Source organism: Cyanistes caeruleus, chromosome 2 (genome assembly GCF_971803275.1).
Source record: "Cyanistes caeruleus chromosome 2, bCyaCae1.hap1.1, whole genome shotgun sequence".
Taxonomy (NCBI): domain Eukaryota; kingdom Metazoa; phylum Chordata; class Aves; order Passeriformes; family Paridae; genus Cyanistes; species Cyanistes caeruleus.
Genome location: NC_141702.1, coordinates 91,310,196 through 91,326,355, shown reverse-complemented (window position 1 = coordinate 91,326,355; position 16,160 = coordinate 91,310,196). Strand labels below are relative to the sequence as shown.

The 16,160-nt window shown below is 41.5% G+C and overlaps 2 long non-coding RNA genes across 2 annotated transcripts; one reads left to right on the top strand and one right to left on the bottom strand.

The window, feature by feature from the left end:
- Nucleotides 1-529: 529 nt before the first annotated feature.
- Nucleotides 530-4,875, bottom strand: LOC147654988 (uncharacterized). The gene is made up of 3 exons (XR_015281209.1): nucleotides 4,815-4,875; nucleotides 4,228-4,339; nucleotides 530-4,093 (listed from the first exon to the last, which is right to left on the bottom strand). It is a non-coding gene; the product is annotated as an uncharacterized LOC147654988 (long non-coding RNA).
- Nucleotides 4,876-4,926: 51 nt separating this feature from the next.
- On the top strand, nucleotides 4,927-10,663 carry LOC111927634 (uncharacterized). Its single transcript, XR_002863670.2, has 3 exons — nucleotides 4,927-5,101; nucleotides 7,248-7,314; nucleotides 7,742-10,663. It is a non-coding gene; the product is annotated as an uncharacterized LOC111927634 (long non-coding RNA).
- The last annotated feature ends 5,497 nt before the right edge of the window (nucleotides 10,664-16,160 follow it).

The following is a 16,160-nucleotide window of genomic DNA, read 5'->3' as shown; positions in this document are numbered from 1 at the left end:
TGAGCATAGTGTACTCCTCTGCATCTATCACTGCCTAGTTGTATTTTCTGTATTTGCTCCATGTCCTTCACACATGAGGGAGCATGTGTGAAGCAGGAGTAGGATGCAGCCATCCTTTCTTGGCTGTTTGCCATAGGGGAGCCCAGAGATTAAATTCTCCCCCCCACACACCCCCAACATAGTGGCTATCACAACACAGAAATTCAGGGCAATTCTCAGCATAGCAATTCACTGAGGATTTTGTCATTATGGTGTGGGGAGGTTACCTCACTCTGTGCACTCAGAGATGTGCTGGGGTGGAGGGGAAAACAATGACAGATATTAATGATGCTAGCAGACTATTGTCAATACAGATGCAGTCAGCTGGTCTCATCAGCTGCTTTCATTGGGCTGCCTGCTTTACAATAACGTGGTTTCCTAATTACAGCCTTCACACTGTCCTGTATGGTCCTGCATTGTTACATGGGGTCATTGGCTGGAGACAGGAATGACGCAAACTCTCAGAGATCCGTGTCACAACAGCCACAGTTTATTATGGAAGTTTGCTTATATAGGGGGTTTAAAACTCCTGGGTTCAGACGACTGATTGCTCTGGGTCTTAACCACCCCACCTCCTTCACCAGTGATGTGTCTGCTTTCTGCATTGAACATGATTGGCTGAGGTCTTTGCTTGGGTTTGAATCTAACCCATCCCTGCCCAATCTGGGGGCTTGTTTTACTTTTCGGCTGGTTGAGTCTGGGGGTCCGATACAGCCAAATTTATTTGGCAGCTAAAGCTAGCTGCAGCTGTGACACTGCATCATCAGGTGCTACTGCTGCTTCCTTTGCATTTGCTGGAGCTCTCTGCAGCACAGCACTGTCTCAGCATTAAGGCCCCACTGGCCCATGTAATTAAAGAAGGATTAAAGATGGATTTGTGGCAGATTAAAGAAGATTTGTGGCAGCTACACTCTTATTTTGGTACCTCTTGCATTTTGTGGCTCTTGCTTCTCACAAGGCCCAAGGTGACTAAAGGCTTGCAGATATTTAAAATACACATATACAGATATATATGAATATATATCCAAGCTAGTAATGCACTTCCCAGGTGTCCAAAAACTTCTGTAGTGCTATGTAAGAAATATATGAAAGAGGTAGGAAGCAAGTAAGGATTGTCATGAAAGCTAGGATCCACTTTTAGTCTTTCTCCTAGCTCCATCTCTCACACAGACCGAAAAAGCCACATGAAAACTACAGCTATTCCTTCCTACCAACCACACTGCCACTGTATTTTAGCCTCTTATCTTTAAAAACAGATACCCACTCTTAGTCACCTTCCCCTCAAGAAAATCAAATTTTCTCCAGCTGAGCAGCTAGCACTATCGGCACAACTCAGACCATAACACAGCATGAGCTGTCTGCTGGAAAACCCTGAGAGTTTGGGGCAGTTTAATAATTAGTTTGAAGCGCTTTTTAATTTACTTTTTCAGTTTAGAGTGCTTGGTTAATGCTTTCTAAACTTTCAAGGCTAGAAACATTTTTTACTTTAAATGGGAGTAGGAATTTTCATGTAATTGAAGAGTTGCAGGAGCAAAAGCTATAGGAAATTGCATCAAATATTGTGAAATTCATGACATTATCATCATGACATTCCTGACATCAGTTCATAAGTTGACTTGCTAATACTGGAACCCAGGTTTTGTGTTCCTGGTCTCTCTCAACCTTCTGCTTGCTGGCCAATTTAAAAGGCAATGTTGCTCAATATGACCACTCTACCCCTAATCTTTTATTTTCATATTGTCTACTGCTCTCTAGAAGGCATTTGATGGTACAGCTCTTCCTGCAGTTCCTTTAGCATAGGTTCACCTGGGTCCCACCAGCCTTTTGCAGATCTCTCATAGCAGCCCCCCTGGAGTGAAATAAGCTACATTTATCAACCTCATTTTTTTGTCATTATGAATACATTATAAGTACATTTTTGCCCATATAATGTGATATAATTTTTCAGCACACCTTGTTGAGTATTGCTATACTGATTAGAACTGGACAGAAAAACAATACTCAATTGAAGCTATTGCAGGCCAGTAAAAAAAACTCCACAGGTCCACAGAAATTCATGTTTTGCAAAATTTGGGTGATAGTGAAGTGTTTTGCTTTCACTTTTGGGGACTTTATAGAATAAATTTTCTTCCTCCATATAAAATGTTTGTTTTCATAATGACACAAAAACTCTATAGGCAGACTCTAAAAAAAATTGTTTCTCCATTTTGATCATTTCTAAACAATTATTTCCCAGGGGGTTGCAACATTCAGATTTATTACAATATGAAAAGAAAATGCCTTTCCAACTCAACATGCACACAAGACAGGGTCTTATCCTCTAATAAGCTCTCTTGGCGCCAGATACTCTTGATTAACTGGCAGCATTCTGCTCAGAGATGATAGCAGCAGAAGTAGAGTGCAACAGTACCTTTCTGATGAGCACAGAATAGCTGATGCAATTGAGATCATAGAATATTTGGGCTGGATGGGATCTTTGAATGTCATCTAGTCCAACTGCCTTGCAATGATCAGAAACATATTCATCCAGATCAGGCTGTTCAGAGCCCTGTCCAGCCCAACCTTGGATGTGTCCAGGGGTGTGGCATCTACCATTTCTCTAGGCAGCTGGCTCTAGTGTTTAATCACCCTCATCATAAAAGAGGATTTTGCAGTGTTAGGATTCTCCCCCAATATCCAATCTGTTTAGATCAAAGGCTGCCAAAATTTGGGTGGCTAGCACCCAAAGCAGCTTCTGCTGCAGTGCTGAGCCCTTGCCACTTTCACGGGGTTTCTGGCACCCTTTGGGACACAGGCCATGGTTAAGGAGCTCAGGCAGATTCTTGTTTGATTTTTCTGCAGTATTAAGTAACCTCAGAAACACTTAATGACTTCAAAGCCAGCTGTCTCTGTATAAACAGTTATTTAAAATACTGTGTCCTGAAATACACACGTTTTGATCTAGGGAAATAGTCAGATACTATTGTTGTGCAACACCATATAATCAAGGGAACTACCTGTCAGGTGACAGCCATGGTGCCTCCTGGAGTCACATGGATCTAAACAGTCATCACTAGAAAGCAGTGGAGAACTGACTGTCAGCACTTCTACCCTTAGTGACTCCTGCTGGGTAGCTGGGTCCTCCAGGATTCTCTCATGCAATCATTTTTAGCTGACCATGTGGACTTTATTGGCATCTATATGCTGTCAACCTTTATTTCCAAGAGCAGTAGCAGCCATTCAGCCAGAGATGCAGACTAGTTGATAGCTCACAGTGTTGAAGCTGGATTCAGATCTCTCCTAAACTGCTCCCAAAAAATGGATGCCGGAAACCTTTGTGTCAGTCCTGCCATCCGCCTCACTTTTGTTCCATACCTTAGGAGAGAAATCTTTGTCCCCTTCTCCTCTTTGACTGTTATTGACAGCTTTGACACTTTCTCTGGATGAAAGAACTCCAGGAAGAGTGGGAGCAAGCAGAAGTCACTCATGCTGTACATGCATACTACCTGCACCTGTTTGCCCTCCCTATTTCTGGCCCTAAAAAATCCTAGGAATTCTTCATTAAAGGGGTTTTTTTTCTTCAACAGCTATCTCCTGACAGCAGCCAAGATGACCATATATCTTTCCACAGGGAGAAGAGAGCTGGGTATGGTGTTTTTCTTTGTTCTGCTGTTTCCTGATCCATGGACAGAACTCTTTCTGAAGGTGACTCCAGTTTCTTCTTTGATCTGGGCCACTGTGTGCAGGCTTCTGCTCGGGTTCTTCTGTGTGTCTTTCCATGTGACACAGTGACCTACATACCTGTCCTTGCCAGTAATGGATCATATCCTGGCATATCTGACCCTCCCTTTTCAAGGATAATAAAGAGAGATCTTTAATTATCTGGTGGTTTCCACCCACCAGTCCCCAAGTTAAAAGTGGTGCTGCCTTCCATCCTTGTTTGTTTTTGAATAAGAGCTAGCTAATGTAAATGGTTTCCATCCAGGCATTTCTGTGGAGTCTTAAATCTTAATCCATCCACAGTCTTAACTAATTGGATTTGTTTGTAGAAGAAAGCTACCTGTGGTTTGACTTCCTGCAGAAGAGTTAACACACACTCAAAAAAAAAAAAAAAAAAAAAGAAAAAAAAAAAAAGGGAGTTGAGGAAGGGATAGAAACAAATTACATTAAATTATATTAATGAAGAAAAAGCAAACTGCATCACATTACCCTGTTGCACAACAGCTATAGTCGTTGCTTGAACTTGCAGTGGAGATTTTGCATGAATAAGAAAATCAGTGGCCTACATGGTACTTAATTTTCCTCCGCCCTTGTAGGTTAGCTATGCAGGGAATAAGCAGCATTACTGCAATGAGACACACTAACTTATTTCTGTTTCTAGTACCATTGCTCTAGGAAAACTTGGAATGTAAAATGCTTCATCTCTTGAGAATAACTTGTGCTAGACTTTCTTTTGCAAGCAGTGCTGATGAATTGGGAAACATAAATGAAAACACAAATAGCCAGGGAAACCCATACTCAAGAAGGTAACTCATTTTAGACTTAAGAGTCAAACTCAGGATAACAATATACATATCATATACTGATGACAGAGGTACTGTGCCTATCATACTGCTGGTATACTGGTTACTGACTGCTGCTATCCCTGTGTCCTTTGCTATGGAACATCTGCTACACCTGCATAAATTAGGTTCAGATGACCAAAAAGCAAGCTTTAGCCAAAGAAACTGCACCCCTGTGAACATTCCCACACTGCCTAAAACGCCATCACATCAAGAATGAAAAATACTGCATACAGCCCATTTAGCAAGGTCTGTAGTTCACATATGTTTTGTTTGTTGCCTCAACCTCCCCCCAGCTGGAGGCAACTCAGCTGTGCCCAGTTATGGTCAGAGACAGGGAGGGGCTGGTTGGAGTTTAAAAATGGAGCAAGAGGTTAGCTGTTTGGCTCGGCTTATGGATAGGACTCTGTTTCAGAACTCTCTTTTGTTTTTTACTGATCCTGAAGGTTATGAGACAGATTCGAGCTTATTCTACACTAATTCTGTACTGATGTTACACCACTGACTCTTGTTTTATTAAGGTAAGAGCCCTGATCCCTGTAACAGAAAGGGTCACTTTGAGTTTGCTTCCTGCTGTCTCTGTTCCATTTTTTGATAGATGCCAGTGTTAGGCACTGAGCATCAGTGTAAACCAAGCCTTGCTGAGCATCAGAGACCTACTTGAAACCATGAATTTTAGGAACAGGCTATAATGATATCATCTTTTTGAGCTGTTTTTAAGAGTCTTGAAGAACACTGGTTTTTAAAGAAATTTTGATTTAATGCATTTAGGACCTCTGTGATTGATGGTGTCTATAAATACCATTTAAGCACACAATAAAATTTTTAGTGTGCCATTTTCAGGAGGTGGTGAGCCAGGGTTGCTGCCTTGCTCCTGCAGCAGCTTCCCTTGACTGTGGGGTGACACCCTGAGTGGCATGTCCTTGGCACCAGGGATGTGTGGTTGAGGGGCTCCTCAACATCCCCTCCCTCCTTGTTTTGGCAAAGTTGTTGTCCAAGGACCATGCTGGGCAACTGAAGTGCACAGGTGTACTGGGGAGGGCATACGGGGATTTCTGTGCTCAGAGAACAACTCCAAGTCATGGAAAAAAAAGCCCAGAGAGCGCTACAGCCAAATGGAACACATGCCTCCAAGCAGATAGTCATGGGAGGTACAAGAGGAGGATACGGACAGGGAGGAAGAGGTAAAATCTGCCCCTATCCTCTGCACCTTTCTCAGAGATCTTGATGGTGTTATTAATAATATTAATGCTTTTCTTGGGGAAGGAGGGGGAAAGCTTTTGATAAGAATCTAATTATATGTTTCTATATTTAAGAAGGGAAGTTTTTCAATGCTGAAGTAGGGGAAAAATTGTGGTTTACTGTATTAAAATTGACAAGTACTTAGTGTAATCTAGTGATTAAAGCAAATTTTTCTGAGTATGCTTGTAAATCATAAATTCCCACTGCAAAATGGCTCCTGTGGCAGTTTTCCCATTAACCTTTATGTGCTTTGATCTTGTTTTGACTCCAGAAGTTCAGGCTGTTCCCTGGCTTAGCTGTTGCTGTTAACAAAACACTTGCTGCTTGAAATACATAGTGCTTGACGTCCATGTATTTCTTAGTCTTCAGGTCTCTGACCACATGCAATATTGATGCCTTGTGGATCATAGGAAAAAAACTGTCTTATTAGTGAGAAGATATTAAATGAGCACCCCCAAAGAAAACAAACAAGCTTGGCTGTTAAGAAGACTATTTTTCAGACTGAACTGTGCTAGCAGAGGCATAGGAAATGAAAGCTTAGTGAACTGGAGAGAGGAAAGAGGAATCATGCTATGTTCACGTGGAGCCAAGATATGTGTCCCCTGCCTGCCTTGCAGACTGTCACAGTAGACAACATTGGGGTGCAGCTGGGAGGAGTGGGGACCCACTTGGCCTCCTGTCCTGCCTTTCCTGAGATGAGATGCTGAGGATGGGGCTTCCAGAAAATCTTCCTGCCTGGTGTCTGGCAACAAGCAGGCATGAAGCATAGTCTTTCTGCAAAGCACTGCAACCATGATGGCTAATGTGTGCACAAGTCCATCCTCATTCCTCCTGGGTCTCATCCAAGTTCTGTCTTTGGCTTACCCCCTCTCTTTTCTTCACCTTTTGAGAGTATAATGTATGATATCTACCATTCTCCTTCCTATTGGCAGTTCTGAGGCCAATGGCAGAAACCACTAGTTAAGATAAAAATACTTGGAGATTAAAAACTTACCACAAGAATTAACTATTCTTAAATAGACTGGCTATGTATTTTTCTAGCCATATGACATTTATGATTTATAACTAATGACTATCTGGCAGTTTAGAAGTATGAATGACAATTTGCTCCCCATGTTCAGGGACTCTAAGTTTACATGAGTCAATCTCAGTCTGAAGTCTAAAAAAGGTCAGTTTGAGGTCTGTAAGCAGCTTTAAAGCCTTCACTGGCCTTAAAGCATCAGGCTTAGCCAGTGGGGAAAAAAAACTCTCCTGGAACAAGGTAGCTCTGACAGCAGAGAGCTAGAAAAGGGAAAGAGCTGATAAGAGCCAGTTCTTGCTCTTGATGCAGAGGATGTAGAAGAAGAGCAGGTTTTCTAGAGGTAAAGCATGCATGTCTGATTTGTTACTGCTTCAGCTAATAATTCTCACATTTATTTATTCCAGGCTCATCTTCACTTGGTCAACTGGAAAGTGTGACATTGCCTTATGGATACATGAAATAGTCAGACCTGTGAGTAGTCCTAGCTCCACAGAACCTTGTACCCTGTCTTGTCTCTATCATTATGGCCTACATTTCCTACCATTCAGCCACCAGCACCTGTTTGCTGCTGCTTTTCACTCAGCCAAAACATGCTACAGAAGTTCTTTAAATCTGGATTTTCTTTCCATCCAAACTTATAGTACCCACCCATGCAGAAAGGTGAGAGCCCAGATATGTCTCCTGTAACACAGAAAATGCCACAGAAATGCATTGAGGTGTCTCAACACACATTAACTCCCTTTCCCTTCCCCATACTGAAAAGTACAAGCATTTCACTTTTGTACAGAAGGTGCCTGAAAACACAGTCTGTCCCCAAGACCAGTTGGCCTGTGGAGAATGTGGGCAGACACCCCTTTTGCAAACAATGCAAAAGTTATTGTCTCCTGATTTCCCACAGAAGCAGCTCTCCACCTGCTTGTGTCTGAATTTACAAAGTAAGCTTCCCCTTGCTCCGTTTGGGTTGAGGCAGCAGGAGTGTTTCCATGAGATGCTCAGCTGGAAGATGAGCCCTCAGGTCAAGGCTGGGGTGAATGGCAAGTCATGTGGCAAAGCTGGAGGCAGGTCAGTCTCCCTGGATCAGCACTTGGATCCAGAATGAAATGCCTCATTCCTGCTCATTTGACATAAACACCTTGGCTTATACATCTCCTACTGCTTTCCTTCAAGTTTCTCCCCATGGTGCCTTACATATGTAGGATGATTTGGGAAAAAACACCACCTTGCCACCTCCCTCCTGGCTGCCTATCCTTCCTTCAAATGCCTTTCCTGGTTGCAAAGCTGGTGCCATCTGTCAACTTTGTACTGTGATTAATGTTTATTTTTTTTGCCCAGTAGAATGCTCAGCTTCTTGTTGCCTAATTTCAGCCTTTCTGCCATCTTCTCATTTTCCCATTTATTTCATACATCCATTGCAAATGATTAGCTCTTAAAAGTTGGAATGGTTTCCTCAGCAAATAGGGCAATTATGTTCTGTACATCCTCAGATAACTGTTGAACGTACCAGTTGATTTAATTTGGCTGCTGGAGAGTGGGCTCAAAGCTAATTGAATTCCTGCAAGTTTTGTGCAAGCAGGCAGCCAGCTGGAGCAGAGAGGAACCCCGGAGTCACATGCCAGAAAGAAAAGTAGCAGATACATTTTATCTTGGTAGATACCAGAGTATTCATAAGGGAGACACAATAGTTACGCACCAAAAAAAGTGTTTCATTTTATACCTCCAAATAATTATGAAAGACAAACCCATAAGAAACCTTGACCCTTCTAGTGTTTATTAAGTTAGTTTTAGGTTGTTTGCACTGTGATTGTGACAATAGTTTTAGATTCCTGAAAGGAATTCTTAATGTGTTACTAAAGATCATGAAAAATATAACTGTAATAATACTGATAAAGATTAAAGGCAGACAAAGGAAATCTAATCACCAAAGATTCATTTGGCAACTGCATGGCACAAAATCTCACCCCACAATTAGTCTTCACCCACTCCACTCCCCTTCCATCGACAACCTTAAAATTAGTCAGATAATGTGTAGAAGTGTAATCTCACAAGAAATGAGCTGACTTGGAAATGGCAAATGCTGCATCTAAACCTAGCTCCAGGTTTCCTGACTGCTTATACAGAAAAGGTAATAAGGACAGTACTGAAATCAGTGTGATGTTTTGGATGGTGATACATGCCTGCCCAGAAGTGGAGAAAAAGGGAGGATATAACCACACATTGTCTCTTTTTTTTCCGTAAAAAGGTACTTTGCCATTTTAAAGCAATTCCATAAAAAAAATAAAAATGAATAAAAACAAAAAGACTTATGCAACAGTTTGGCTGACAGGTTTCATGCAGTAGTGCCATGTTACAGAGATAAACATCAGTGCTTAGCTTACAGATTGTCTCAACACCTGGAAAGCTGTTATAGAGACAGGTTTAATAATTAATTGCTGTTTCTCTGAGACAATGTACCCTGGATCTCTTAAGGTGCATATTGCACACCAGGTAACAGGAGGATTAGGCAAAAGAGACAAAAGCATTGGAAAAGATAAAACTACTGAGGTTAAATGACATTATGGTGGAAATGGGTCTATATTAATCTGATCCTGCATGGAGGTTGCCTGGAAGTGTTTTGATATACTCGATGTCAAAATATTTGTATTCCAATGTTGCTTTCAAGTAAATGATTTGCAGCTGGTGGCAGGAAAGAAGATGGAAACAGATAAATTACTTGATATGACTCAGTTGGTTTTATGTCATGTCACCATGCACAGTTGAAAATATTGAGGAGTTGTTTTATAACCAGAAAAATATGATATCTGGAAATGATGTTGGAAGGTCCCTACAGGATGTATTTTTCTGTATGTAATATATACTTTTCTCATCTATGTTTAGCAGTACATTTTTCTGTGCAAGCTATAAACCTATAAAAATTAAATGCTACAGTGAAGGGAGATGTAAGAAAAAATATTAGTCTGCTGGGCTCCTTAATGACCATTACCCAAACCACAAACCTGGACTGTATTCTGGCAGCAGAGGAGCACTAACACCAATTTCTATCTGTGCCTCAGGCACCTCCACATGTCAGTTGCCATCACTTAATACATACTGGGAACCTGTGTATTAACATAGGGGTATTGAGAACAAAAGTAATGGCAGCTGATGGCACAGAGCTGCACATTCTGGTAGCAGTGAAACTTCAGTACAGAGTGTAATCTTATCATACAAGTTAATTTGACCAAATGTGTATGTTTTCTGAAGTTAAGATTCTCATCTTAATGAAACTGATGAAATGAGGGAAATTACGAACACATCTAAGATGTCTACAAGGACAGGGCTAACTGCTGATGCCTGCTGTGCTGCATTTAGACTGCCAGTGATCAGTGTGTCTTCAGTCATTGAGCAAATCCCATTGACATCCTGGGCAAGATGCAAATCCTCTTTCACCAGGTTTTTATTGCTGAGGAGGATCTTGATTTCAGTGAGTCAGATAGTGTTCTTTTGTGAACATGTCAGCTCAGATGGCTTTGTTTCATATGTTTCCTTATGAATTGAAGCTGGCTCTCGAGCTTCTTTGGTAAGCACAGTGCACAAATTGAAATACTAATCATGGATCTGTGTAGCTCAACTACTTGTACAGATGGGTCTGATGCTGTTGGTTGCATTTTCCCATTGCTACTGCAAAAGGAAGGAACTCCTGAGCTGGAACAGGGGTTTAATAGAGGAAATTATTTGGGATTGCAAAGGCCTCTCTGAGACAGCTGCTGAGGAAAAGCTCTGTTGGCAAGCTTGCTCTTGGTTTGTGTCCAGATTTTCAAAATAAAAGTCAACCTAAGCCAACTGAAGACTACTTTTATACTACCTGAGTTTCTTAACCTGTGCTTTATAATAATTTCTGGTAGCTTTCATCATGTTTTGCAAAGAAAAACTTTCCTAGGCTGAAACACAGCATTTATCAAACAAGTTTATAAATTTGTTTTCAATAAGACTTTTGAACTAATTAATTTTTACTGGAATAAAGATCTTAAAATATGTAATGGCAAGTTGTATGGGAAAAAGCAGTAGAAGAATGATCGAAGACTGTGGAGATGTGGGTGTCACTCTCCTGGTTTTGAAAAACAGCAAATAGAGGTCCCAGATGGGCAATGAGGCTTTGAAGGAATTTAGGAATAAAAAGAGGATGTATCATCTTTGGAAGAAGGGTCAAGTCTCTCAGGAAGTATTTAAGGTGGTTGCTAGGGCATGTAGGAAGAAAATTAGGGAAGCCAAAGCTCAGTTTGAACTTGATTCGGCAACTTCAGTAAAGGAAATTAAAAAATTGTTTTACAAATATATTAATGGCAAAAGGAAGGGTAGGACCAACCTTTGTTCCCTGTTGGATGCGGGAGGTAACCCAGTAACTGCAGATGAGGAGAAGGCAGAAGTGCTTAATGCCTTCTTTGCCTCTGTCTTTAGTGGGAAGATGGCTTGTCCTCAGGACAAGTGATCTACTGGATTGGTAGATGATGTCAAGGAGCAGAATGGTCCCCCTGTTACCCAGGAGGAGGTAGTCAAAGAACTGCTGAGCCACTTGGATGTTCATAAATCCATGGGACCAGATGGGATCCATCCCAGGGTGTGATGAGGGAGCTGGCAGATGAGCTTGTGAAGCTGCTCTCCATCATTTACCAGCAATTCTGGCTCACTGGTGAGGTTCCAGATGACTGGAAGCTGGGCAATGTGGCACTCATTCACAAAAAGGGTGGGAAGGAGGATCCTGGTAATTATAGGCCAGTCAGCCTGACCTCAGTACCTGTTAAGGTTAAGGAGCAGTTTATACTGAGTGTCATCATGCAGCACTTACAGGATGGCCAGGGCATCAGACCCAGCCAGCATGGGTTTAGGAGGGGTAGGTCATGTTTGACCAACCTGGTCTCCTTTTATGACTAGGTGGCCCACCCGGTGGATGCAGGAAAGACTGTGGATATTGAAGTACCTGGACTTCAGCAAGGCCTTTGACACTGTCTCCCACAGCACACTTCTGGACCCCTGTCCCTCAGGGATCTGTACTGGGGCCTGTTCTGTTCAATACATTTATTAATGACACAGATGAGGGTATTGAGTCATTCATTAGTAAATTTGCAGACGACACTAAGCTGAGAGTGTGTGTCAATCTGTTGGAAGGTAGGAAGGCTCTGCAAAGAGACCTGGAATGGTTGGATGGATGGGTGGAATCCAATAAGATGATATTTAATAAGTCTGATGTTTAGTTAAACATCATTAATTTGAGACTTAATTTAATTTAAATAAACTTTAATTTAAAGTTAAATTAACTTGAGACTTAATTTTAATAAATCTGAAGTGCTGAGTCCTGCATTTTGGCCACAAAAACCCCCTGCAACATTATAGGCTGGGGACGGTGTGGCTGGACAGTGCCCAGGTGGAAAGAGACCTGGGGGTACTTGTGACAGGTGAACATACACCAGCAGTGTGCTGTGGTGGCCAAGAAGGCCAACAGCATCCTGGGCTGTGCCAGGAATAATGATTCCCAGCAGGAACAGGGAGGTCATTCCTCACCTGTACTCAGCACTGGTGAGGCTGCACCTTGAGTGCTGTGTCCAGTTCTGGGCCCCTCAGTTCAGGAAGGATGTTGAGACACTTGAGCATGTCCAGAGGAGGGCAACAAGGCTGGTGAGGGGCTTGGAACACGAGCCCTTTGAGGAACGACTGAGAGAGCTGGGGTTGTTCAGCCTGGAGAAAAGGAGACTCAGAGGTGACCTTATCACTCTCTACAGCTTCCTGAAAGGTGGCTGTAGTCAGGCAGGGGTTCATCTCTTTCACCAGGCAGCAACTGACAGAGCGAGAGGACACAGTCTCAAACTGTACCAAGGGAAATTTAGGTTGGATATTAGGAAAAAGTTTTTTACAGAAAGAGTGATAAAGGATTGGAATAGTCTGCCTGGGGAAGTGGTGGGTTCACCATCCCTGGATGTGTTTAAAAACAGACTGGATATGGCACTCAGTGCCATGGTTTAGTTGAGGTCTTAGGGCATAGGTCTGTTCCAATGTAGTGATTCTGTGAAACAGGTTCTGTGATTTCATAATGTCTGGGGTTTTAAGCAAGTCCTGGAATGTGCAATTGTAAAAATTTTTAAAACTTGAACTTATTTCAATTTTGGTTCCATCTCAATAAACAGATTTTTTTCTATCTCTCCCTTAGCTAAAGGGGCTGGCACTCTTACTATTCACCACTGTTCCAGCACTACTAATATGACTCAGCATTTGCTGAGTACATATTTCCCCCACTGGAAAAATATTAGCTCATTAAATCTTACAGTATTTCTGCAATAAGACCATTAGATTGGTCATTAGATTGGCTTTACTTTATGGGCAAAAATAAGGAAGAATGGAGAGTTTAAGTGACTTAACCATAGTAAATTAATGGCAAAATTTGGATGGTGTTCTTTATTTCTGAATATCCTCTAAAGACTCATGAGAATTATTTTCCTTACTCATTCAGCTAAATAGCTGAATAATCTTGAGCTTGCTCTCTAAAAAAAAAAAAAAGGACTGGTGTGGACTTGGATCTCATAGGTAGTGGGATTTCAAGTTTCTGGAACTGATGTTTTTTCTTCAAAACTCTTTGACACTAACTGTGAGGCACTGGAAGAATGTTAAGGCTGTTGAATTTTCATGTCTAACTTTGCTAACTCTTGAATGGAGTAGTAAATCCATACCAGAAGGAGTCATGGGTCTTTACACATCAGTGTTTGTAAAGCACACCATTCCTGATGGAACAATGGGGGCAGCTGCTCAGTGGTGCAGTTGCTTTCCCTTTGAGTCACACAGTGTGTGTGCTGTGCTGAGTGGTAGCAACAGCATAGGAAGGGGAGTATGGACCTCCCTTGTCCTGGCAAACCTACCCCTCTACACTGAGCCTTGTGGATGGGAAGGCTTAGGACAAACCAGCTTTGTGTTCATTCACGGCCCTCACCATTCATACCAGATTGTGGCTTTGTGTCGTACATGTCTTTGGGAGGTGGCTTTTAATAGGTGCCAGACTCAAAGCAAAGGCTGGATTGGAAATTCAGTGTTGTTACTCACCTGACTCAGCCACTGGTACGTGACAGTGCATCTCCCTTATGTAAACCACAGTTGCCCTGGGTGGGCTTCTCCTTGCATCCTGAAACAACTGGTAATGGCATTAAACCAAAAAATTCTTCAAAGTGTAGGGGCAACTTTTTCTAACTACCCAGCTTAATGTTTTCTATGAAACATGAACTTCTAAAGTTTGATTGCCACTCCAAGGCCATCTGTATTTCACATTGAGGCCTGTGTGATGATTCACTTTTTACTTGGTTGTTACTGATAAGAAAAGACACTCTTTAGAATTTGATTTCCTCTGTGGACTTTTCTAGGAACCAGAGGCTGGCTGAATAATTTTATTGTAACAATAAATTCAAAAGGAAAGACTATGTCATTCTTCAACAATATTACTTTCTGAGATGACAGCACAATAAATTATAGGTGTACAACAAATTCCTAAATGCAATCAGTTGACTCATTGTGTTGGAATAATATGGAATAAGAGCAGTGGTGAAGGGTCACTGAAGTCACGTGGAAGCTTTACCACTGCCGTAAGTCAGCATTGGGTGATCTACTTTTGAAGAACAATTGAAACTAAAAGCTCACACTCAAAAAATTCCTTTTGTCTAAGGCAGCTACTCTTTGTGTTTTTGACAGAAAAACTCTTCCAATCTACCATATTAAAGAGTTACCTCACAGGATCTGTTAAGGTTTTCATCATTTTAATGATAGGACAAGGGGGAATGGCTTTAAACTAAAAGAGGGCAGATTTAGACTAGACTTTAGGAAGAAATTATTAACTGTGAGGGGGCGGGGGAGGCACCAGAACAGGTTGCTCAGAGAAGCTGTGGATGCCTAATCCCTGAAGTGTTCAAGGTAAGTTTGGATGAGGCTGTAAGCAACTTGGTTTAATGGAAGGTGTCCCTGTCCATGGCAGGCATCTGGAACTCAATGATCTTTAAGGTCTCTCCCAAACTAAACCGTTCTGTGATTCAGACTTGAATAATGGCCAGTGTCTGAAGTTTCAAAGAAAATAAGAGGAAGAGGTTTTTAAAAAGCCAAAGAAAGATAGCACAAGAGATCTTAAATGTTTGCTACTTATGTAATGACAAGAAAATTCTGTTCTGACCCTTGGTTTTCTGCTTCCATCTTGAAGATTGGCTTATCCCTACATTTATGACCAAAATTCACATATTTTTGCATAATAAAATTATGTAGCTTCTTCCATTGCTTTTCAGTGCCCTGTACACCAGCAGCAATGTATTGATGGTATATCTCATCAGGGATGCAATGAGGGTTGTAAACTGCTAGGTTTGGGAGCTGCTTCATAGAAGAGGGAGTAGGAGCTGGAGTCAGTAATCACACTATGTCCCGCTGCTTTTATCCCCTGACGTATATTAATTAATGGATCTTAAGTCCGGCAGGGGCTGTTACGATCATCTAAGCTGAACTTCTGCTTACGTTGTATAATTTAAACTTTTTTCTTGCATCGGACTGAATAACCTGTGACTGCACAAGTATGTATTTGTAGAAACACCATTAATCCTGATTTATTCATTTCACATCATCAAGAATTCTGAAAAACAAAACAAACAGCTTTGGAAAGCTATTAATGGGATTTTTCTAAATGTAACCAGGAGATAATTAGTGCGTCCAGGGTGATGTTAGAAGTTATTAGCTAAGACCAGGGCACAGAACCAGGTGAGTACACACTCAGCCTGTGTAAAATCCTGTGAAAAAAAATCCTTCCACTCAAACGTCCATAGGATGTTCTCAATCAAATTGAAATACACAATTTGTCTTGCTTAAACCTTGGGTGTTAGTTTCATTAAGTGCTCCTGTATGTGAGGCTTCATTGTGGGGTCTCTTATTGTTTTGAACTGTATTCTAAGGTGAAAAGATGATGCTCTTTAGAGAACTGGCAGCTAACGTAAGCTAGAGTTCAGAAATGCTTATCTGGTTTTGTTATCTTTTAAGTGGCTGAGCAATTAAGTAGCTGTGCTGCAGTTTTCTTTAATGTGACGCATTTTGGATGTAAAGAGGCAGCTGCTAGCTTCTAGGCTTGACCTCCTAGTTCATACTATTTATACTTTTGACAGAATTAACCATCATAGGGTGAGTTGAATGCAGGGCAGGTACTGATCAGAAAACAGAAATCTACTGGAACTCTTAATCTAGCAGATTTCCACTCTTCCTTATGCAAATACATCATAATTTAGCTCATTTGCTACGCTTTCTAATAAAACATAAACAAAGAGACACCCCTCTCTGCC